Source organism: Kogia breviceps, chromosome 15 (assembly GCF_026419965.1).
Source record: "Kogia breviceps isolate mKogBre1 chromosome 15, mKogBre1 haplotype 1, whole genome shotgun sequence".
NCBI lineage: Eukaryota > Metazoa > Chordata > Mammalia > Artiodactyla > Physeteridae > Kogia > Kogia breviceps.
This window is the reverse complement of record NC_081324.1, coordinates 56,380,583-56,405,672: the sequence shown is the minus strand read 5'-3', so window position 1 is coordinate 56,405,672 and position 25,090 is coordinate 56,380,583. Positions and strand designations below refer to the sequence as shown.

The 25,090-nt window shown below is 37.1% G+C and overlaps 1 protein-coding gene and 1 pseudogene across 6 annotated transcripts in view; both read left to right on the top strand.

Moving 5' to 3' along the window:
• The window catches only part of DLGAP1 (DLG associated protein 1), an 858,632-nt gene that overhangs the window by 204,115 nt on the left and 629,427 nt on the right, over window positions 1-25,090 (top strand). The window lies entirely within an intron of this gene.
• On the top strand, window positions 16,736-17,186 carry LOC131742696 (large ribosomal subunit protein eL28 pseudogene; annotated as a pseudogene).

Genomic DNA, 25,090 nt, shown 5'->3' with positions numbered 1-25,090 from the left:
AGAAATGTCTATTTAGTTCTTCTGCCCATTTTTGGATTGGGTTGTTTGCTTTTTGGTTATTGAGCTACATGAGTTGCTTATAAATTTTGGAGATTAATCCTTTGTCAGTTGCTTCATTTGCAAATATTTTCTCCCATTCTGAGGGTTGTCTTTTGGTCTTGTTTACAGTTTCCTTTGTTGTGCAAAAGCTTTTAAGTTTCAGTAGGTCCCATTTGCTTATTTTTGTTTTTATTTCCATTTCTCTAGGAGATGGGTCAAAAAGGATCTTGCTGTGATTGATGTCATAGAGTGTTCTGCCTATGTTTTCCTCTAAGAGTTTGATAGTGTCTGACCTTATATTTAGGTCTTTAACCCATTTTGAGTTTATTTTTGTGTGTGGTGTTAGGGAGTGTTCTAATTTCATACTTTTACATGTAGCTGTCCAGTTTTCCCAGCACCACTTATTGAAGAGGCTGTCTTTTCTCCACTGTATATCCTTCCCTCCTTTATCAAAGATAAGGTGACAGATTCAATATTTTTATAAATTATACTCCATTTGAAGTTACTATAAAATATTGGCTATATTCCCTGTGCTGTACAATATGTCCTTGTGTCTTACTTATTTTATACATAGTAGTTTGTACCTCTTAATCCCCTACCCCTATGTTGCCCCTCCCCCATCCTTCTCCCCACTGGTAACCACTAGTTTGTTCTTTATATCTGTGAGCCTGCTTCTTTTTCGTTATATTCACTAGTTTGTCATAGTTTTTAGATTCTACATGTAAGTGATATCCTATGGTGTCTGTCTTTCTCTGACTTATTTCACTAAGCATAATACCCTCCAGGTCCATCCATGTTGTTTTAAATGGCAAAATTTCATTCTTTTATGGCTTAGTAATATTCCCCTATATGTGTGTGTGTGTGTGTGTGTGTGTGTATGTATATCATCTTCTTTATCCATTCATGTGATGATGGATACTTAGATTGCTTTCATGTTTTGACTATTGTAAATAATGCTGCTATGAACATTGGGGTGCACATCTTTTTGAATTGAGTTTTCCTTTTCTTCAGCTATATGCCCAGGAGTGGGTTGTTTTGGCATTTCTATTTTTAGTCTTTTGAGGAAACTTCATACTGTTTTCCATGGTGGCTGCACCAATTTATATTTCTAGCAACAGTGTAGTAGGATTTAAATACAACCATTCTTTGTAAGAGTTGTATTTTAAGCTGATTTCCTAAGATAATATTTTATCATAATTATTTTTTCTGTAATAGTATATTAAATCTAATAATATTTAAATATATTATAGTAATATTTAAGTCCAAATAACATATTGTAATAGTATATTAAAAAGTTACAGCATCATGGTGCTTATTCTTACTGATAAAATATATCAACTAGATTTTGATGCATAAGTACCTATGTGATAAAAATACATTGCCAGGGCTGTAGGGGAAAAAAAACTACACTATTTTTATTTAAATATATATATATATATATATATATATACATAAATACTGTGGAAACCAAGGAAACAATTAATCATTCCCTGGGATTTCCTTGTCTATTAAAAACAATAACTTGTGTCTGGTAACTGGTACTGCATTTCAGTAAAGGACTATTTGGCTACCTGAGAATTTCTAAAACTAGTAAAGTACAAGATAAAGGAAGTATCACTTTAGAGGGCAAACTTGACATGCTTGAAGGACTAAGATGAAACAAGATATTTAAGTAAACAGAGCATGTAAAAAGAGGACAAAAGATATGGGTGAGGAAATGATATTAAGGAGGTCCTAACAGATTCAGTCTCTATTATTGAAAATAACCATGAACATGCAGATAACCAGGAATGCTTATGTAGTTTGATTTTAAATGGAAAGACACTTTGCTTAGCCTTTGATTTGAGAAAAATAGTTGAGATGCTGCAGTTCTGATTGTAGCTCTGAGAGCCATGAGCCTGATTATCACTTAACCACTGGCTAATTTTTCTAATGTGAGACTATTTTTTAAAGAAGCAAATCGGGTTTTGGTACTTTTTTCAAAAGAAGCAATGTATTTTTAAAATAGATTTTTTTTTTCTCTTCAGAGATCTTCTAAGTGTATACTGAATAACTATAGACTAAAGACTGATCATTCCCATTAGCTAAGATTGCTGAACCAATACTTTAATGGTCAAAATTTTCTAACAAAATATTTTTGTTTCTCTAGCTCCTTGTTTTAAAAACCTAGATTCCATGAAATAAATGATGAAACAAATTGAATTTTCCAAATGATGTCAATAGTTTATTTAACATATAGGGGGTAGATCAAAATGCAACCCTTCATACATCTCATACTTAATGACATTGATAACTGAGGCTTTGGAAAATGCAAATGGGATGGATTCTCTGAGTTGCTGTTTTGGTCACTGCTTTTTGGCCGTTATTAGATATGACTTAAGTCTTGCAGTCAGAACTTCTGTACTATAGACTGTAATATCAACAGTCTATATCAACTCCCCCAAAGCTGTCCAGTGTACCACTCTCCCACATCACATCATGGCCCTACTTTGCCGTCTGTCTGCTCGGTGATGAAGTCCGTCCCAGGTGACCTACACGATAGTTCTCAAATTTTGACGTTCATGAAAATATATGGGTCATTTGTTATCAATGTTCATTCCTGTTTCTACTCCTCAAGAAATTGTAATTTAGTAAGTCAGAGGGTTGGGGGACATTTCACACATCTACTCTACTAAAAAGTTACTCCAAGTAATGTAGATGCAGGGTGTCCATGGATTATTCTCAGAGATCCTTACCAAAAGGTTACCCATTTCTAACAATCTGAAAACAAGCAGCTTCCATTGCCAGCTCATTTGCTTTCAGTAGCCTGAAAGGGGAAGCTACATACTTTGATTAGAATTATTGGTGCTACTATAAATGTATAATCCTTCAGTATGTTGTATCATCATGTTCTTTTTACTGTATAAACCTTCTCAATAGTTACTGAATATGTTTTGAAGGAAGCATACCATAAAAACGAGTGAGACGAGTTAAGTTTTCAAACTTCTACTGCATATTTGAACAGTTGAAAAGAATTTTTTTCAACACTGAGAAGGTTTTTCTGCTTCTATTTAATTAAAGGAAAACACAGTCCATCAAAACGTTGTCTGAAAATTGTCAAATTGACTTAAATTAAAAAGCTAGCTTTATCATTTTTAGGATCTAAATAATTTCAGATGTCAGCCACTTTTTTTCTACTTAACAAAGGCTTAAACTTAACCTTAGGTTATCAATAGAAAATAGTTTAGAATTGTTATGTAGATTTGGATCATAATTTATGGAGGGTCTTCTAAGAACTTTTATAGATATAATCTCATTTAACTCATGATACTTTGAGAAAAGTGGCATTCTCTTTTACAAATGATGAAACAGACTGAGAGGAAATGTACCTTCTACAAATAGAGTTATGACATACTTGAAATACTCTAAATGTCATGTGTCATCTACAGATTGTTTTTGCAGGTGAGGAATCCTAATGAATTTTTTATTTTGCGTATATAATAATATTGCATCATAATATTTTCATTATAGCTTTACGACTCATAACTAATTTCACGCTAGTCATGATCAGTGACAGGAAGTAATTACAAAGTGATTCATGTTAACATAACTTAGTTTAAGTTTCATAATTTATGCTATCACTGGAGCCATTTGTACATATTGAATTTCATTGACTCAAAACTCAGGCAACAATTGCTTCGTTTCCCCCCCAACCCCAAATGGCGTTTTGCACACACATATGCAAACATACAGGCATATACACATACGTGCATACCCACATGCAAGAGCACACATACATGTATACACACATGCATGTATACACATGCACACATAAATATTCATACACAAACATACATAAACACACACACACAAACTGAGAAATCAAAAGTGACAGTGTCACCTCTTTAAGTCACAGTATAGTTTACAGCCAGTGGGCCTTGCCAGCCTCCCCTCTTAATGAGATAGACTCACACGTAGATACTCACGCAACTGTGAGCTCCAGTGCCCCCGGGGGTGGCCCCAACCAAATGGCAGCATGCAGACCAGTATGAAGCCTCCTCCCTGGCAGGCAAACCCCAAAGAAAGAAGGGGCAGAGGCCAATCTGAGCCTGCTCTGTTCCTTCTCTCACATCGCCTATTAAAATGTCAAGCCTTTGCCATGGGGAGGCATGTGGAAAAAGACCAGAGGTTATTATTTTAGCAGAAGTCTTTTCACCAAGACCTGAGGTCATGGAATTTGGGGCCACCCACCAAACAGTATCCATTATAACTTTAATTTTTTGTATCATAAAAGTGATTCTTGCACAGTGTAAAATTCAAGTCAATAAAGAAAAGTACAAATAACAAAATTAAACTTTCTCGTAACACCACCATCCCCTAAAACATTCCCTTAACATTTTAATGCTCGTGCTTCTTTCATTTTAGACATTTATGTACATATGCATGCCTATATATATTTACTTATATTTTAACACACATCTTAACACATACACACATGTATGTCTTCATCTTCATAGGGATAATTCTAACATGACCCTAGTAATTCTTACTGCTGTAGAATCCACACTTTTGTGTAATCCCCTCTCCTTGAGTGTGGGCAGACTTTGTGACTTACTTCTTTGTTTCAACCATTTTTAAAAATTGAAGTGTAGTTAATTTACAATGTTTTGTTAGTTTCACATGTATAGCAAAGTGATTCAGTTATACGTGTGTGTATGTATATATATATATATATATATATATATATATACATACGTGTGTGTGTGAATATGAATATTCTTCTGCAGATTCTTTTCCATGGTAGGTTATTATAAGATACTGAATATAGTTCCCTGTGCTCTACAGTAGGTCTTTGTTGGTTATTTATCTTATATATATAGTGGTGTGTATATGTTAATCCCCAACTCCTGTGAGTCTACTTCTCTTTTGTAAGTAAGTTCATTTATATTAGTTTCTTCGATTCCACATGTAAGTTGTTACATGAGCCGACGCGGGTTGTGAAAGAATTCACAGAAGTATTAAGAAGGGAAGAAAAGAAAGTTTTTATTCACTTTCCAAGGGAGGAAAGGGGCCAGACGCATAGAGTGGCCTTAGCACTGAAGGGTGGGGTTTTGAGTCTTTTACTGAGTTTCAAAGGGCAAGATGTGCAGGAAAAGGGGGGTGGGTTCATATCTCTTCTGGTCCACGGCAGTACCCAGGCTGGCTGTGTCTCTATAGGATGTGGTTTTTTGGAGAATAGGCTTGCAGTCTTCAGTAATTTTCCAGTCTTTGGGTGTCTGAAAGAGACTTGATAGTGGCCCTTGGTAGGCGCTACTCTATTGTGAACAATGTTAGATGGGTTTACATAAGTGGTATCGTATGATACTTGTTTTTCTCAGTCTGATGTACTTCACTTAATATGGGAATCTCTAAGTCCATGCATTTTGCTACAAATGGCATTATTTCATTCTTTTCATGGCTCAGTAGTATTCCATTGTGTATATATATCACATCTTCTTAAACTATTCGTCTGTTGATGGACACTTAAGTTGCTTCCATGAGCGTAGTTTTATTATATATGGGGGTAAATATGTCTGGACCCAAAGGAGCCATGGATGTGGTTTATTGAGTTTTCAAGAATAGGAAAAGTGCTTATGTATTGGTCTCTCCTGCTGAAGTATGCCACCAGCACATTTCTTGGAATTTCTCAATAAATAGTTGCTAAATAAAAATGAGGGGAAAAGAATAAAAGAGTTAAATGTAAACAGTTGTTATTCAGCATTCTAAAAATCGGTAGGGTTGTAAGTCTTATAGGTTTTGAATCAGCTAGACCAGACAACTGTGTAGATAGTATTATTTACTTTTATGTAGTAGATGTCATCTCCTCGAGGATAAATATCAATGAAAATAGGGAAATAAACAGCACTGCATTAAAGTGTTAAGACAATTCATTTAGGGGGAAAAACGTGCCACAATTTATTTATAAACCTTAGGGGATCTGAGCTATAAAATGCAGCTTGGGAATCAGAGAATCATTTTTGACTGGTCTTTGAAAACATTAGCTCAGGGTACCACTGTAACATATGAACCAACAGATTTCCTGAGCCTTATTAGGAAGATATATGAAAACAGAGGTGAAAATATTGCGGTGTTCTTATAGCATTCCAAGCTTCACCATCATAAATAGTATGTGTGGTTTGCACACTGTCCCTCCAAGAGACCTAATGGACTTGAAGACCCAGAGAATGACCAGAGGGATCATGGCACTTCTATTAAAAATAATATTAAAAATAAATTTTATTTAAAATAGATTCTATAAAAAATAATTATAATAAGTATATCCAGCACTGCTTCAGTTCTTACTCCAGTCCAATTGGGAGTTCCTTTGCGTGTATTTACAGATTGAATCCTCCCAAAATCTTCTTGGGCAGGTAATATTATTTCATGCCAATTTTATAGATAAGGTTACCAAGGATCAGAGAATTTAAGTGACTCACCCAAGTTAAACAACTAGTAAGTGGCTGAAGCAAAATTTGAACCCAGGAAATCGGGTCCTAAAATCCATGCTCTTAACCAGGACACTCAACAGGGAACATCATATATTCTGTTCTGGGAAGTGGAAGGCAGGGACAAAGTATTATGGACATGTACAAAACAAAACCATGCCGAGAGACTGAACTTGGATTTGTCCTCCGTTTACCAAAATACTGAAAATAGGTTATGTTTTCAGACGAATAAGAAAAAGTGTTACTTTGGACAGTACAGGCAAAAACAAGTAAAAAAGCACACTTTTATTTAACACATTATTCCAAATAATGCTAGGAATAAAATAGTGGGTTCAAAAAGGGCTTAGATAGTTTTAGGGCTTATAGCTCCAGAACTAGAATAACTGCTGTTTCACCTACAAACATTAACAATTTTCATGTGGTTCACGGGATTATTAATCTCATGCTGGTGTCATGATGTCACCCCTGGCCTCCAGGTCACTTCCTCACATTTGGGGGTGTGGGAAATGCACCAGACTCATTTCCTCCCCTAATGGGTGACTAGCACAAGTGATAGTGTCACAGTTACTTTTCCTTTATTCCCGCCTTATTTTAGCAATTTCCCCAGATTGGCGCACCTTGAACCTTGCTGTTACCCAAACCTCTCCATGTGTGAAATGTTTGATGGACAGTAAACCCATCGTTATATTAATCCTCTCCTTTTTAAAATTTGAGACCGCCCTCCCCCTGCCCCACCCCCATCCCCCCGTCCCCCCCCCCCGTCACTCAGATTCTTACTTTTCTGGACTCTGTCTCTCCTGGATAATTTCGTTTCCTCCCTGACCATTCATCATTTCATTAAGATTTGCAACACCCTCAATTCCTTTACCCCATAGTCATTGGACTCGACCTGTCCTGATCCTAATCTTAAATCCAACCACATTTTCCCTTCCGCTTCTGTTTTTAAACAGCTAGAGAGTGTCTAACATATGCATTTACTATTATTTGTCAGGGAGATAGTAAATATATGATTCATGAGTCAATAAATGCATGAGAAATACAACAGCCTTCCTAACTGGCTGTCACACATTCATGATTTCCAACCTCAGATGGTTCATTAATACCCATTGGCAAGTGGCACTTAAAACCCTTTACAGTATCACACGGTGGTTGAGAAACTGACAATGGAGCCACATCCTTGGGCCACATAAAATCTCTAAGCCTCAATTTCCACATCTGTAAAAGGGGATAACAATATTAGCCACCTATAATTTTTTTTCTTTTTTTTTTTCTAACGGTGCTTCATTATTTTCTTCATGAAATATGTGTGATTTTGAATTTTTTAAAGAAAAAATATTTTTTTAATTCCATTGAACACATATTTAATGGGGTGTCCACTGTATTTTGGACACCATGAGAGCACAAGATGAATGTGCTGTGCCCTCTTGTTTCAAGGAGCGCTTCATCAAGTCGCAGAAGATGTGCTTCCAGTGAGCTGGAAAATAGGCTTGACTAGGGTAAGTCTTAGAAGAGAAGGACAAAAATGTCCTGGGTGAGCTCAGTGAAGGGAACAGCCCCGACCTGTGCAGAAGTCAGGATACTGACTTCTGAGGTAAAATAGGCTCTGAAATGTTCTTTTTCACCCCCCCCCCAAAAAAAAAGTTTAAAAAATAAGTTCTAGGATCCACTTGCTTTTCTGTTCCTTCTGCAGTAAACATCCTAACTTTTCTTTTAGATTCATTTTTATGAATCAGTAAGAAAGGAGACAAAGAATGTCAAGATGTATTCAAATTGCCATGAGGAGAGAGGGTTGTAATTACTAGTTATAAGAGCAGCACTAGATTCATTCACTTATTGTAATTCTTCTAAAGGAATATATATTGAATATTTTGAAACATATTGTTAAAATATGATTCAAAGAAGAACGACTGTTTTGATAATTTATAAAACAGAAGGACTGGATTATATGTTTTCCATTTGATACAGTCTTTCAATCAAAGTTAAAAACCTAAAGAAATCTTCCAAAGGAAATTATTGTTCTCAGAAGGAAGGGTGGACAAGACCAATTAAATTGGCCTGGTGAATAAGTAAGAGCTGACTGAAAACTTAGAGCCCTTGTACTGGGAGGCATTAGCTTTGGGTTGAATCACAAGTTTTCCTTGGTTACTGTCAAATGGAAATAGAAATTAATTAAATTTAAGCAGAGCTTATTAAGAATTGTTAGTTTGAAGAGCACTTCATCAGTTCTAAAGTATATGTAAGTGTCATGGTTAATTAAAATTGAATTTTAGTGCTGCTAATATAATTTGCAGTCTTGAGAATCTGCTCTCTGGAAACCTCTCCAGTACTTGGTCGAGATATTCTTGGTACTGTAATTAGTATTCATTTGGGACCAGTCTAGTTATGTCTACTTGACCTTCCATCCAAGAAACAAGCAAACAAACAAAAAAACAAAGCAAAACAAAAAACTTTACATATCTTTGCTTTGGAGAAGAGTTTTTTGGTGTCATTGTTTATAGATACGTTGAATTCTTCTCAAATAGAATCAGGAGTGAAAACTGAGATACGTAGTCTTTGAAACCATGCTTATCAAAGCATTTAAAAAAATTTTAGTGGAGTCCTGACAAGAGGAAGATATAATTTATGTGGACTCTGTTTACTCATATTAAAATAAGAATAGGAATAAAGAAACAGTGACAGGCTATGAGTAGTCAAAAAGAGTAGAAATATTTTCCCAGATGTCCTATGGTGTTACTTATTTCCTATGCAGTTCTCTATCTCCACCAAAAATGGAGATAATCCTTATCTTGTATATTTCCACACTTGTATACATCCCTTTAATACTGAATCAGGACTGACCTGTGTACCACAATACTGCAAAAGGGATGGTTTGTGCTTTCTGAGCCTGGGTCCCCAAAGGCTGTTGTGACTTTCACCTTGGCCTGTTGGGTCACTTGCTATGGAAGCAAGTTGGCCTCTATGCTGTGAGGACTCTTTACAGACCTGTGGGAAGTCCCATGTAGAAAGGAATAAGACCTTTGGCTAATAGACAGCACCAGCCTACTAGCGTCTGTGTGAACCACCTAGTAAATGATCTTCTAGCCTCAGTTAGGCCTTCAGGTGGCCAGAGTCCAGTCAACATCTGTCTTTATAATCTCACGAGTAACCTTGCATCAAAAATTGATAATAATTATTGTTTTAAGCTATTAATCTTTGGAGTATTTGGTTATGCATTAATTGATGATCAGTACAGTTACTTACACTGTAATGTATAATTTCATCAAACACTATTCTAAGGAGATGATACCACATATTATAAACAACTGTTGTAGCCATTTAATGCTACTTAGAATGTTTTAGAACTTACATCAGATGATCAACAACAGATTTGGAGCTGAATGGTTAATGAAACATGTGCTTATATTCCAGATAGTAGTAAGAGTAAGCCAGTGGATGCCATGATCTACCAAGCCAAATGACAATTAAATATTTGCCCCTACTTGAAACTACTTCTTTTTTTTCCACATTACTGTGAATGGCATGCATTCCTATTTTTTGAAGAGTAAAACTTGTCTAAACCTGAGACTTTAGATGTACCAAAGACACAGCCTCCAAAGAAAACTCATAATAGTTTCACACATCATCAGGTACCATTAATGTCACTTTTTTTGGTGACTATTTCACATTTATTGGCTGTTATATATTTTTTTCAAAGAGCTATATCAGGAATTTTATCCTTGACCTTCCCCTTGCACTGAGTAACTCTCTTGAACTCCAAAAACCAGAAATTGCAAAATTTCTCACATTTGTTATGTTAGCACATTGTTTTCCTACTCAAAATATTGGACTTTTATTTTATTTTATTTTTTAACATCTTTATTGGAGTATAATTGCTTTACAATGGTGTGTTAGTTTCTGCTGTATAACAAAATGAATCAGCTATATGTATACATATATCCTCATATCCCCTCCCTCTTGCGTCTCCCTCCCACCCTCCCTATCCCACCCCTCTAGGTGGTCACAAAGCACCGGGCTGATCTCCCTGTGCTATGCAGCTGCTTCCCACTAGCTATCTATTTTACATTTGGTAGTGTATATATGTCCATGCCACTCTCTTACTTCTTCCCAGCTTACCCTTCCCCCTCCCTATGTCCTCAAGTCCATTCTCTATGTCTGTGTCTTTATTCCTATCCTGCCCCTAGGTTCTTCAGAACCTTTTGTTTTTTCTAAGATTCCATATATATGTGTTAGCATGCAGTATTTGTTTTTCTCTTTCTGACTTACTTCACTCTGTATGACAGACTCTAGGTCCATCCACCTCACTGCAAACAACTCAATTCTGTTTCTTTTTATGGCTGAGTAATATTCCATTGTATATATGTGCTGCATCTTCTTTATCCATTCATCTGTCGATGGACACTTAGGTTGCTTCCATGTCCTGGCTATTGTAAATAGAGCTGCAATGAACATTGTGGTACACTGACTTTTAAAGTTGATGGTGAATTCCAGGCTCTTACACTTATTTCTGCAAAAATGGCCATTACAGCTACCTTGTCTTCTTTTTTTTTTTTTTTTTTTTTGCGGTATGCGGGCCTCTCACTGCTGTGGCCTCTCCCGTTGCGGAGCACAGGCTCCGGACACGCAGGCCCAGCGGCCATGGCTCACGGGCTTAGTTGCTCCACGGCATGTGGGATCTTCCCGGACCAGGGCACGAACCCGTGCCTCCTGCATCGGCAGGCGGATTCTCAACCACTGCGCCACCAGGGAAGCCCTACCTTGTCTTCTTAATTTTGTTGCACTATTATTGTCTTTAAGCCTTCATTCATATAAAGGAATGCCTTCAGAGTGCTGATTTCTTGCAGGAAAATCATTACTGAGAAGACAAGTCTAACCTGTTATAATTTCTCTCTTCTATATGCCCTGGCCCATCAATTAGTATATTTACATCTCCTATTAAATATGAACACCTTAAACTGCATATAACCTTAAACTGAGCTGCTTTCAAGTATGAAGAATTTTCAAAAATGTTAATGACCTATCAATAGAGCAAGAGATCAGATAAATTTTTTCTGTAACTAATGTTGCATTCTTGACCAATGGCATCTGTTTATGTGTTGGTGGCAGGAATTCTGGGGGCAGTCTTTTGGTTTTATGTGCAATTTTTTTTCTCTTTCTGAAACTAATGAGTAAAATTAATAAGCCTAAGTATGACTAAAGGAATCCTTGATTTTAGTAATACTGTATTCTAAAGTTTTGAGCTAACTCCATAGTAAACTCCAAATATTTTAAAAAATATTTATTGATACCTACTATTAATAATGGATGCATGAGTCAGTCTTCAATTACATAGAAAAGTAGCCATGTATTTGCATTCACAGTGCTTATAGCCTGTTCCCTTCTGACTTGTATATTTTATGGGCTTTTATGTTAAGAGTAGTAATGTTCTACTATTCTGTCTTCTCAATTGAATATATTAGTTATGGTTCAAACACTTTCTGTATCACTCACGGACCTGGCAGGAAGTAAGTTGCACTCAGATGGTTTAAATGAAGAAAGTTTTTTAAGGAAGGGTCGACTTACAGAGTGGTTGGCAGGACTAAGGAAACAAACAAAAGATGGTGAAGCACCAAAGAATAGCAACGGTAGGAAGAAGTTATATCTGTTAAAAACTAAGAAACAAGGGGATGAGCCCAAGAGAGCTAGAGCCCTAAACGAGATCATTTGGTAGATGTGATAGTCTTCAAAAGTTATAATTATTCCTGAAAAATTTTGCCACAGCAGTGAATATGCAGGGAGGAAATATCTCAATCTCTCCCACCCTACCTGCTGATCTGCTCTCCTGCAGATGCTTCTTACAGGCATTTTCCAATCAGAAGCTAGTGTAACAATATGTCCTAGAGATCAGCCATGCAGGTCTGCAAAGCAGAGCAGAGAAGTATGGAGATCTTGGAAAGGGAATAATGGAGAAAAACCAGCATACCTCCATATGAAAATGCTTTTTTGGTAGCCGGCCTTCTGATCTTCTTAGGTCACACTTAAAATGCACTTAAATATAAGGAAAAATTAGTAGTTGTTTGAAATTTTATTCAAATATTAATATAAATTGAAATAATTACAATATCCCTGAATGTGGCACGTTTCTTCTCAAAGGTAATATCAGACAATAAATAAGTAATAAAAAGTAACTGATAATCTTGAAATTACTTTATGTATGTGTTGACCGTACAATAAATAAACAAACCCCAGTGGGTGGCCTCTTCAGGACCATGGGCAGATTTTGCCTGGCTGTTCTGTAGTTCTCAGCAGTATATTGTGCTTTTGCTACTTCCCTAGCTAAAACTTCCCAAGTTGTACTGAAATGATTGAAGCTGTTATCTGACTGATTTTATAAAGATGTTATGAGATTACAGCTAAAAACTTAGTTAAAATGATTAGGCACTTTGTTGTAGAAATTTTCCCTCGTATGGCAGGATCTATGAGCGTCTGCCATGATGACTCTCTTAAGACTAGTTCTGTCCTCTGTAGAAGCTGTGAAGGGTGATGTTTTGTGTTATAGAACAAGAAGCCAGAAAAAGTTAGTATTTTACCACTACAGCTTCAAGAAGATTTGCATTTCTGGCACAGTAATGTAATAATTCAGAGTAGCTTTTAGAACTACAGTAATGCCTTTACATAGCAAGTGACCTTCAACTGTTGTTACATAATCTTGAGATTTATTAAGATCATTATAAATAATGAAATTCCAGATGACCTCACTAATCACATTTTTCAAACTGTATCAACTAGATCATTTCCTTTATTATTTATTTATTTATTATAAATTCATTTATTTATTTTTGGCTGCATTGGGTCTTCGTTGCTGCGCGTGGGCTTTCTCTGGTTGTGGTGAGCAGGGGCTACTCGTCATTGTGGTGCAAGGGCTTCTCATTGTGGTGGCTTCTCTTGTTGTGGAGCATGGGCTCTAGGCACGTGGGCTTCAGTAGTTGTGGCTCACGGGCTCTAGAGCGGAAGCTCAGTAGTTGTGGCACACAGGCTTAGTTGCTCCGTGGCATGTGGGATCTTCCTGGACCAGGGCTCGAACCCGTGTCCCCTGCTTTGGCAGGTGGATTCTTAACCACTGCACCACCAGGGAAGCCTGATCATTTCCTTTAAAACAAAAAAATATAGTACTGTGGTTTTTTGCACTTAGCTCCTCTTGTCCAGATGTCAGAAGCACCCACTAATACCTCAGAGGACTACATAGAAGGCTGCAAGTATTTTGGTGCAGAATTATAGACTAAGCCACTAAACTAAAGGGTTTCAAAACATGGATCAGTTCTTGGAATACATCTATAATTTAGGAAGTATGAGGAATAGTGAACTAGGCTGGTCTTACTTTCTAATGAATTATAGATTTTACTTCTCCATAAACATGTTTCATACTCAGCTGGAGATAAGAAAATGCATTTTTATATTTTTATTAAATATTAGTTAAAGCAGTATTTATAACACATCTGTAGGGTATAAAGAAAAACAGTACACTAAATACGTAACCTACACACAGTTTTAAAAGAAAATGGTAACAGTATCCTGAATATGTATTATTCCCTTGATACTCTTTGTCACTCCAATCTTGAATTATGTCCTTTCATTTTCCTTCTATATTTCAAAATTAGACATTATGGTTTTATTCAGTAAATGTTTGTATAGATTTACCCACATATTTGCCACTCTCCTGTCCTGCATTATTCTTGCTTCTTAGATTTCCATCTGGTATCATTTTTCTTCTGCCTAAAGTATATCTTTTGGGATTCTCTTTAGAGAGGAGCCACTGGCACTACAAGCTCTTCAGTTTTTAATTTAGGTGAAAAAGTCTCTAATTCTGTTTCATTCTTGAAAGATCTTTTCATTGAATATACAATTCTAAGTTGAGAGTGTGTTCTTGCAGCCTCTTAAATATACTATTCCACTAACTTATGCCTTTCTCTGTCAGTTCTAAGAAGTCAGCTGTCTGAGTATAGTCAGTCCTCGAATGAAAAATACCTTTTCTTTTCACTTTAAACATTGTATCTTTATCTGCAGTTTCACCCTGATATATATAATTGTTATTTTTAAAATTTATCACGCTTGGAATTTTTGCACCTTCTCAAAGATATTGTAAGAGTCAAAAACAGACGTGGGCTCTGTCTTATGAAGCTTGTGAGGAAATGAGAGAAAATGAAATAAACGCTAGAAACAAACCTGGTTTTGGATATATTGAATGTGATACTTCTTGAAAGTATTTAAGTGGAGGTACTAAGTAGACAATATATATATTCTATATATATATATATATAAACTCAGAAACTCAGAAATTTGGATTGAACATATAAGTTTGGACATCAGGTAGAGAAAAGAAGAAAATAATATCATAGATCTGTTGAGACTTTTTAAGATTATAATGTAGAGTGAGAAGGAATGAAGTCTTAGGATAGTTTTTGAGAAATTCTGTTATTCAATGGCCAAGGAAATGGGGACTGAGGACTGAGAAGAAGCAACAAGGAACTAGGGAGAAGTCAGGAAGAGTCTATGTTTGCAGATGGCAATATAATCTTTAAATGAGATAGCCCTGAAATCAGACTTAAGTGGGTCAAGGGTAATGGAGAGAGAGAAAATGGAGGCAAGAAGTCATGTACTAGTCAATGTATGCTAAAGTATGAGGCAATAAAGAACAACTTTGAAATTTCAATGGGTGTATGATTGCAAAGGTTGACTTGATGCTCAGCCAGTATCCATTGTAGATTAACATCAGCACTTCTGATGTCCTGAATCATTCAGAACCAGAATGAAGTGAGAGCCATTATCTGGGACATTATTGGTCTCATAGTGGTTAAGAAAAAAAATTTTTTAAGTGGCAGGACCATGCAATTACTCTAAAAGCTTCTTCTTAGAAGTGGCACATATCACTCTCACATATAATTTCATTAACTAAAGAAAGTCACATGACCAGACCTAATGTGAATGGGGGTAACAATGGGGAGGGGATATTTTAATTAAATATACAATCTAATATGGTTAAGGTCTCACAGGTATAGAGACTTTTTTTTTCCATTATTTTCATTGTAAATGAGAATGGGAAACGAGCAGCCCTGTGAGTTGAGAGATTTTTTTTAAGGGAGATAATTAATGATGTTTAACTATGATGGGGGTGAATCTAGCTGTAAGAGAATTATTGACCATATTGGGAGAATAGGATCTGTTTGATATTTTGAGGTTTCCAAGAAATAGAATCCATTTAGGAAGGGTAGCCCTGGTCCTAGATAGGAAGACCTTCTCCCTCACTAATGAAATAAGTTTTAAAGAAGGGATAAGAGCGCTTCTAAATAGATTTGTAGGTTTGTTAGAGGGTACTAGATAGAATTCCAATATGTATGATGGTTTCTCTTTGCTCTGTGAAGTAGAACACAAGAAGTATACTAAGACAATGGAGAAAAGGAAGGAAGGTGTCCTAGGTCAAAGAAAGCTAGGAATATAAAGAAATTCTTCAACTTGATAAAGAACATTTACAAACATCCTACAACTAACATTATACTTAATGGTGAGAAGCTAGAAGCTTTTCCCTCTAAGATCAAGAACAAGGCAACGATGTCCCATATCACCCCTCCCATTCAGCACTGTACTGGAAGTCCTAGCTAATGCTATAAGACTAAAAAGGAAATAAAATTTGTACAGCTTGAGGAGGATGAAATAAAGGTGTCTGTTCACAGATGACATGATTGTCTATGTAGAAAAAGAATTGACAAAAACACAAGTGGAACTAATATGCAATTATATCAAGGTTACAGGGCACAAAATTAATATACAAGTCAATTTTTCTTATATACTAGCAATGAACCATTGGAATTTGAAAATAAAAACACAGTAACATTTACATTATTAGCACCAAAAAATTAAAATACTTAGATGTAAATCTAAAAAATATGTACAGGATCTGTATGAGGAAAACTACAAACTCTGATGAAAGAAATCAAAGAAGATCTAAATAGGTGGATATTCCATGTCCATGGATAGGAAGAGTCACTATGATTAAGGTGTCAATCCTTCCTAATTTAATCAGTAGATTTAGCAGAATCTGAATAAAATTCCCATCAAGTTTTTTGGCACTGTCAACCAACTGATTCTGAAGTATATATGGAAAGGCAAAAGGCCAAGAATAGCCAATATAATACTAAAGAAAAAGAACAAAGCCAGAGGCCTTTCCATCTCTGGCTGCCGCCAGGAGAGTAGCTGCTGCTATGTCCGCGCATCTGCAGTAGATCGTCATGAGGACCTGCTGCAGCTTCTTGATCAAGAGGAACATGTACAGCACCAAACCCAATAACCGCAAGGCTTGAAACTCCTTCCACTACAACGGGCTCATTCACCGCAAGACTGTGGGCGTGGAGATGGCAGCGGACGGCAAAGGTGTCATGGTGGTCAGGAAGCGGAGATCCGGCCAGGGAAAGCCAGCCACTTCCTACGTGCGGACCACCATCGACAAGAATGCCCAGGCCACCCTCAGCAGCAACTGACACATTATTCAAAAGAACAAGTACCGCCCAGATTTGCACATGGCCGCCATCCGCAGAGCCATCCCCCATCCTGCGCAGCCAGAAGCCTGGGATGGTTAAGAGGAAGTGGACCCGCCCCACCAAGAGCTTCTGGGCGATCTATCCCCTTACCCCATGCAATAAAACTGTCGGCTGACATGCCACAAAAAAACAAAAAAAACAACCCAAAGAACTGACAACTAATACTACTTGACTTCAAGACTTAATATAAAGCTACAGTTAGTAAGATGGCATAGTAGTGGTGACAGAATAGAAATAATACATCAGTTGAATAGAGTCCAGAAATAGACTCATACATTTATAATAAACTGATGTTTTACAAGGGAGAAAAGGCAATTCAATGGAGAAAGGATTGACTTTTCAACAAATGGTGTTTGAACAATTGGACATTCATATACAAAAATAATTTATACAGACCTTACACTTTTCACAAAGATTAAATCAAAATGGATCATAGATAAAAATGTAAATCACAAATCTATAAAACTTTGAGAGGACAGCAAGAGAATAAGCTAGGTGACCTTGGGTTTGTTGGTGAATTTTTAGATACAGTACCAAAAGCACCATCTATGAAAGAAAATATTAAGTTGGGATTTACTAAAATGAAAAACTTCTGCTCTGTGGAAGACACTATCAAGAGAAACAGAAGAAAGGCCACAGACTGGGAGAAAATATTTGCAAAAGACCTATCTAAAGAACTGCTATCCAAAATATCCAAAGAGCTCTTAAAACCCAGCAGTAGGAAAACACACACACACACACACACACACACACACACACACACACACACACACACAATCTGATTAAAAAATGAGGAAATTATATACACTACCAAACGTAGGGTGGATAGCTAGTGGGAAGCAGCCACATAGCACAGGAAGATCAGCTTTGTGACCACCTAGAGGGGTGGGATAGGGAGGGTGGGAGGGAGGGTGACGCAAGAGGGAGGAGGTATGGGAACATATGTATATGTATAACTGATTCACTTTGTTGTAAAGCAGAAACTAACACACCATTGTGAAACAGTTATACTCCAATAAAGATGTTAAAAAAAATGAGGAAAAGACTTGAACAGATACTTCATGATATGGAACAATATAAACAATTATGCATTGCTAGTGGGAATGCAAAGTGGCACAGCCACTTTGAAAGACAATTGGGCAGTTTTTTATATAAACAAACATTTTTAGCATATGATCCAGCAGTTGTGCTCCTTGGTATTTACCGAAATGACTAGAAAACTAATGTCCACATAAAAACCTGGCACAGATATTTACAGCAGCTTTGTTAATAATTGCCAAAACTTGGAAGCAGTCAAGATGTCCTTCAGTAGTGAATGGATAAATAAATGGTAGTATATCCAGACAATAAAATAATATTCAGTACTAAAAATATATGAGCTATTAAGCTATGAAAAGACATGGAGGAACAGGGCTTCCCTGGTGGCACAGTGGTTAAGAATCTGCCTGCCAGTGCAGGGGACACAGGTTCGAGCCCTGGTCCAGGAAGATCCCACATGCTGCAGAGCAACTAAACCCATGTGCCACAACTACTGAGCATGTGCTCCAGAGCCTGCGAACCACAACTGCTGAGCCAGCGTGCCACAACTACTGAAACCTGCACACCTGGAGCCTGTGCTCCACAACAAGAGAAGCCACTGCAATGAGGAGCCCTTACACCTCAACGAAGAGTAACCCCTGCTCACCACAACTAAGGAAATCCTGTGCACAGCAGTGAAGACCAAACACAGACAAAAATAAATAAATAAATAAATAAATAAAATTTAAAAATAATTTTTTTAAGATATGGAGGAATATTAAATACATATTACTAAGTCAAAGAAGCCAGTCTGAAAAGGCTACATACGGTATAATTCCAATTATAGTTGGCTCTTAAAGCAGGGGTTAGGATTGACCCTCTATGAAGTCAAAAATCTGTGTATAACGTAGTTGGTCCTCCATATATACAGTTCCTCCCTCTATATCTGCAGTTCCATATCCATGGATTCAGCCAACGGTGGATCGTGTAGCACTGTAGTATTTACTATTGAAAAGAATCTGTGTGTAAGTGGACCTGTGCAGTTCAAACCTGTGTTGTCCAAGGGTCAACTGTATATGATATTCTCGAAAAGGCAAAACTGTGGGGACAGTAAAAAAGTCAGTGGCTGACAGGAATTTCTGGGGAGTGAGGGAAGAATGAATAATATGGAGCACAGACAATATTTAGGGCAGTGAAACTATTCTGCATGATACTGTAATGGTGGATGCATGCCATTAGACATTTGTCAAAACCCATAGACTGTACAACACAAAGAGTGAAACCTAATGCAAGCTATGGGCTTTCATTAATAATAATATGTCAATATTGGTTCACCAACTGTAACAAATGGATGGACCATACTAATACAAGAGGTTAATAATACGGGAAACCATAGAGGGTGAGAAAGGTATATGGGGACTTTCTATACTTTCTGTTGAATTTTTCTACGAACCTTAAACTGCTCTAACAATAAAGTCTATTAATATAAAAAATCGATATTAATCTAATTCCTTAATCCAACCCTTTGGAGGAATCAGATAGATGTTATCTATGCTTAAGCATTTTGTACTTTTCTCAAAAACCAAAGCTTACGATGATAGATGCAAGGTACAGCCATAGGCTCATTCATTGTATGTACTATGATATATTTATTTACGCTTAGCCAAATAAACATGAATGTGTCTAGAGATGTGTTTGTGTATGCTATGCACGTGTCTCTCCTAAGCATTCGAAATATTATTTAAATAGTTTGTGAATATGGATAAAATATAATATGGAAGAAAAGTAAAGAGAAAGAGAGGGCAACTAGTTTAACATCAGAGGTACTGAATTTGTGGGAAGCAATGTGTTCTAAAATGGCTCCATGGTTACTCCTTTTCGTCTTTCCTTCTTTGGTGTAAACCTTGACACGTTCCAGTGAATTCCCAATGTCCCTCCTCCTTCCAAAAGCTATTCCTACTCACACTTTTGGTGAGGAAAAGCTACACTGACCTGAAGAGAAGCTGCCTTGCCAGTGATGTGATTGTTTTACCTTTGCTGTGGAAACTGCATTAATGCTTGTTTTAAGGACGCACCAAGCCTTTATTTGTGTGTTTAATATCTGCAAACATACTTGGCAGAGAGAGGATGCTCCACATTAGAGTTGATCCTCCTCACTTTTGGCCAGTAAATGAGCCAATCTGTTTTAATGAAGAGGCGGGTCAGGGAAATGTCCCTTTTACTTTCCACACAGAACCAGAAATTCTGACTGAAATATCAGAGTGGTGGCTTTGCTTCTGAGAGTATTTACTTTTAAGGTTCATTTGCTAAGTCAATTCAATAAAAGCACAGCAGTGAAGTCAGCTGAAACCTGGATTGTACCAACGTATTGAATACAAAGGATGAGACTGTTCGCCCCCTTCAGTATCTGTTCATATGTTAACTCTTTGTCTTGAAAATCTTGGAAGTTGTATGAGTTTATCTTTGAATATTGACATAGGTCATTGGTAACAACATGTATACTATGTTAACTAGCATTTTGTCCTACTTAGCCTCAATTTTAAGATATTTCATTGTGATCTCTCTCAATGGATATACATCTAGATAACATCATTGTGTTTTCACATTGAAGGTTTTTTTAAAAAAATCTAAGGGTGCTATTTAAATGTATACAATAAAAATTTATGGGGGCTTCCCTGGTGATGCAGTGGTTAAGAATCTGCCTGAAAAAAAAAAAAAGAATCCGCCTGCCAACACAGGGGACACAAGTTCGAGCCCTGGTCCAGGAATATTGCATATGCCATGGAGCAGCTAGGCCCGTGAGCCACAACTACTGAGCCTGCTCTCTAGAGCCTGTGAGCCACAACTACTAAGCCCACATGCCACAACTACTGAAGCCCGTGTGCCTGGAGCCTGTGCTCCACAACAAGAAAAGCCACTGCAATGAGAAGCCCGTGCACCACAGCAAAGAGTAGCCCCCACTCACCACAACTAGAGAAAGCCCGTGCACAGCAACGAAGACCCAATGCAGCCAAAAATAAAATAAATAAATATTTTTAAAAATTAAAAAATAAATTTATGCATTCTCCATAAATGGCAGAACTTTGAAGTATTTTAGATGAGTTTATACTATTCTTCTCTATTAGATATAATAGGATATTAATAGCACAAAATTATCTTGTATCTCACATAAAGGGTAGCTGGTGCAAAATACAGTGAAATAAAGTGAATGAAAAGAACGCATTTGATATTATAGTAAAATAAATTGCAGCTTTCCTGACAACGTAGCCCGAATTTTCTACTTCTCCTTCCTTAACTATTTATAGATCTAAACTGTTGTCTTTATTTTACCGTGCATTTTCTTATCAGAGGAAAGACACACTATCAAAAATTGCGTTATAATCCTAATAATTAAGGTAAAAATTCTGGTGTGTGTTTGTATGCTTTGTTCTGTTAGTGTTCCTCCCCTGAATGAACCAGATAATTAATCATGTTCTCCAGAGTGGAAAATTGGCCTGATTAGACCAAGGTCAAAATGCAGTTCACTGCTAAGGTTAATTAATTCCAGTACTCTGGCTAGATTAATAACTAATCTAGCCATCCAGTGGTCAACATGTGTGAGATTGTGATTTGTATTTCTATTCGAGTAGGTGGATGCAGAGATAGAAAGGTATATAGGGCTTTTCTGTACTCATTGCAAGCTATGAATCAATGCTAAATTCATCACAGATTGCCTTGAAATTAGAAATGTCCATGTGCACACTCTGCCTCCACCTGTTACTGGACCAAATGTGGGTCCCCTCCCCTGTGTGCAGTAAAGCCAATCTACTGACACCAGCTTGTGGTGAAGGAAAGTACAGCATTTATTTCAGGGTGCCAAGCAAGGGAATGGGCAGCTTATGCTCAAAAGACTCAAATGCTTAGATGGCTTGCAGGGAAGGAGTCTTAAAGGCAGTGAGAGGGAGGGGGCTGCAGGGTGCGTGATCGGCTCGTGCACAATTCTTGGATTGGTTGGCATCAAGGTGAAGTTTCAAGCATCATCAACCTTGTGGTTTTAACCAGTCTAGGGTCTATGTTCTTGCAGTCAGCAGTTTTCATCTGGAGGGGGTCTGCTTCCTGTAAAAACAACTTAGGAATGTGCATCAGGCTTTTATCTATCTCTTTCAGGGAACTGGGATTTCAGTGTTTCTGCTATGTGGTGGATTTATAGTCTAAACTGTACCACTTTCCTGGGCCGACAGCTATTCTTTGTTTCTACAACTTCACATTCCTAATCCTTATCTCTTGAGCCAGCCTTTTGAGACTCAAGAGAGGCCTGGAAGACTAAAGCAAAAGTCTTTTCCTTCAAAGAATAGGGAAACAGGGGCATGCATATGGTTTGAATCCCCCCTTTTCTTTGACACTCCTCAATCTTGAGAGGAACAAGTTCAGGAAGAGAAAGGGAGTAAAGTTTGGAATAGAGAGGTTAATCATAAACTGAGCAGAGGAACCCAGTTTTAGGGGGACTTGGTTTCACACCTCACCACTGAAGCAGTGAGTTCTTTGTGGGGAGGGACCTTGCTTGATTTCCCACCATAACCTCTGTGTGCCTAGCACAGCAACAGGACAAGATTGACCTTCAATAAATCTTACTAAATGAATCTGAAAAATTGACTCTCTGTGGGGGAAATCAGGGTCACATGTCGGGCTTTACAATGAATGCTTTCCCAGATAAAACCAATAAAGGAAAACGCTGCCTCCTTAGGCTGCATCTTTATGCTCTGAGTTATAACTAGTTACCAGACCTCCAGTTCCCATTCCCATCTGCCTCTTCCTTACTTCATCAGTTTCTCTTTCAATTTTTTTACATCTTTATTAGAGTCTAATTGCTTTACAATTTTGTGTTAGTTTCTGCTGTATAACAAAGTGAATCAGTTATACATATACATATATCCCCATATCTCCTCCCTATTGAGTCTCCCTCCCATCCTCCTTGTCCCACCACTCTAGGTGGTCACAAAGCACCAAGTTGATCTCCCTGTGCTATGTGGCTGTATCCCATTAGCTATCTGTTTTACATTTGGTAGTGTATGTATGTCCATGCCACTCTCTCACTTAACCCAGTTTACCCTTCCCCCTCCCGTATCCTCAAGTCCATTCTCTACTTCTGTGTCATTATTCTTCTCCTACCCCTAGGTTCTTCAGAACCATTTTATTTTTTTTCATTCAAAATATATGTATATTTGTAATTGTTTTTCTCTTTCTGACTTACTTCACTCTGTATGACAGACTGTAGGTTCATCCACCTCACTACAAATAACTCAATTTTGTTTCTTTTTATGGCTGAGTAATATTCCATTGTATATATGAGACACATCTACTTTATCCATTCATCTGTCGATGGATGTTCAGGTTGATTCCATGTCCTGGTTATTGTAAATAGAGCTGCAGTGAATATTGTGGTACATGACTCTTTTTGAATTATGGTTTTCTCAAGGTATATGCACAGTAGTGGGATTGCTGAATCGTATGGTAGTTCTATTTGTAGTTTTTTAAGGAACCTCCATACTGTTCTCCATAGTGGCTGTATCAGTTTACATTCCCACCGACAGTGCAAGTGGGTTCCCTTTTCTCCACATCCTCTCCAGCATTTATCGTTTGTAGATTTATTGATGATGGCCATTCTGACTGGTGTGAGATGATACCTCATTGTACTTTTGATTTGCATTTCTCTAATTATTAACGATGTTGAGCATCCTTTCATGTGTTTGTTGGCAATCTGTATATCTTCTTTGGAGAAATGTCTATTTAGATCTTTTGCCCATTTTTGAATTGGGGTTTTTTTTAATTTTATTGAGCTGCATGAGCTACTTGTAAATTTTAGAGATTAATCCTTTGTCAGTTGCTTCATTTGGAAATATTTTCTCCCACGCTGAGGGTTGTCTTTTGGTCTTGTTTATGGTTGCCTTTGCTATGCAAAAGCTTTTAAGTTTCATTAGGTCCCATTTGTTTATTTTTGTTTTTATTTCCATTTCTCTAGGCATTGGATCAAAAAGGAACTTTCTGTGATTTATGTCATAGAGTGTTCTGCCTATGTTTTTCTCTAAGAGTTTTGTAGTGTCTGCCCTTATATTTAGGCCTTTAATCCATTTTGAGTTTATTTTTGTGTATGGTGTTAGGGAATGTTCTAATTTCATTCTTTTACATGTACCTGTACAGTTTTCCCAGCACCACTTATTGAAGAGGCTGTCTTTTCTCCATTCTATATTCTTGCCTCCTTTATCAAAAATAAGGTGACCGTATATGGGTGGGTTTATCTCTTGGCTTTCTATCATGTTCCATTGATCTATATATCTGTTTTTGTGCCAGTACCATAGTGTCTTGATTACTGTAGCTTTGTAGTATAGTCTGAAGTCCAGGAAGCTGATTCCTCCAGCTCTGTTTTTCTTTCTCAAGATTGCTTTGGCTATTCGGGGTCTTTTGTGTTTCCATACAAATTGTGAATTTTTTTGTTCTAGTTCTGTGAAAAATGCCAGTGTTAGTTTGATAGGGATTGCATTGAATCTGTAGATTGCTTTGGATAGTAGAGTCATTTTCACAATATTGATTCTTCCAATCCAAGTACATGGTATATATTCATCAGTGTCTTATAGTTTTCTGCATACAGATCCTTTGTCTCCTTAGGTAGGTTTATTCCTAGGTATTATTCTTTTTGTTGCAGTGGTAAATGGGAGGGTTACCTTAGTTTCTCTTTCAGATTTTTCATCATTAGTGTATAGGAATGAAAGAGGTTTCTGTGCATTAATTTTGTGTCCTGCTACTTTAGCAGATTCATTGATTAGCTCTAGTAGTTTTCTGGTAGCATCTTTAGGATTCTCTATGTATAGTATCATGTCATCTGCAAACAGTGACACCTTTACTTCTTCTTTTCCAATTTGGATTCGTTTTATTACTTTTTCTTCTCTGATTGTTGTGGCTAAAACATCCAAAACTATGTTTAATAATAGCGGTGAGAATGGACAACCTTCTCTTGTTCCTGTTGTT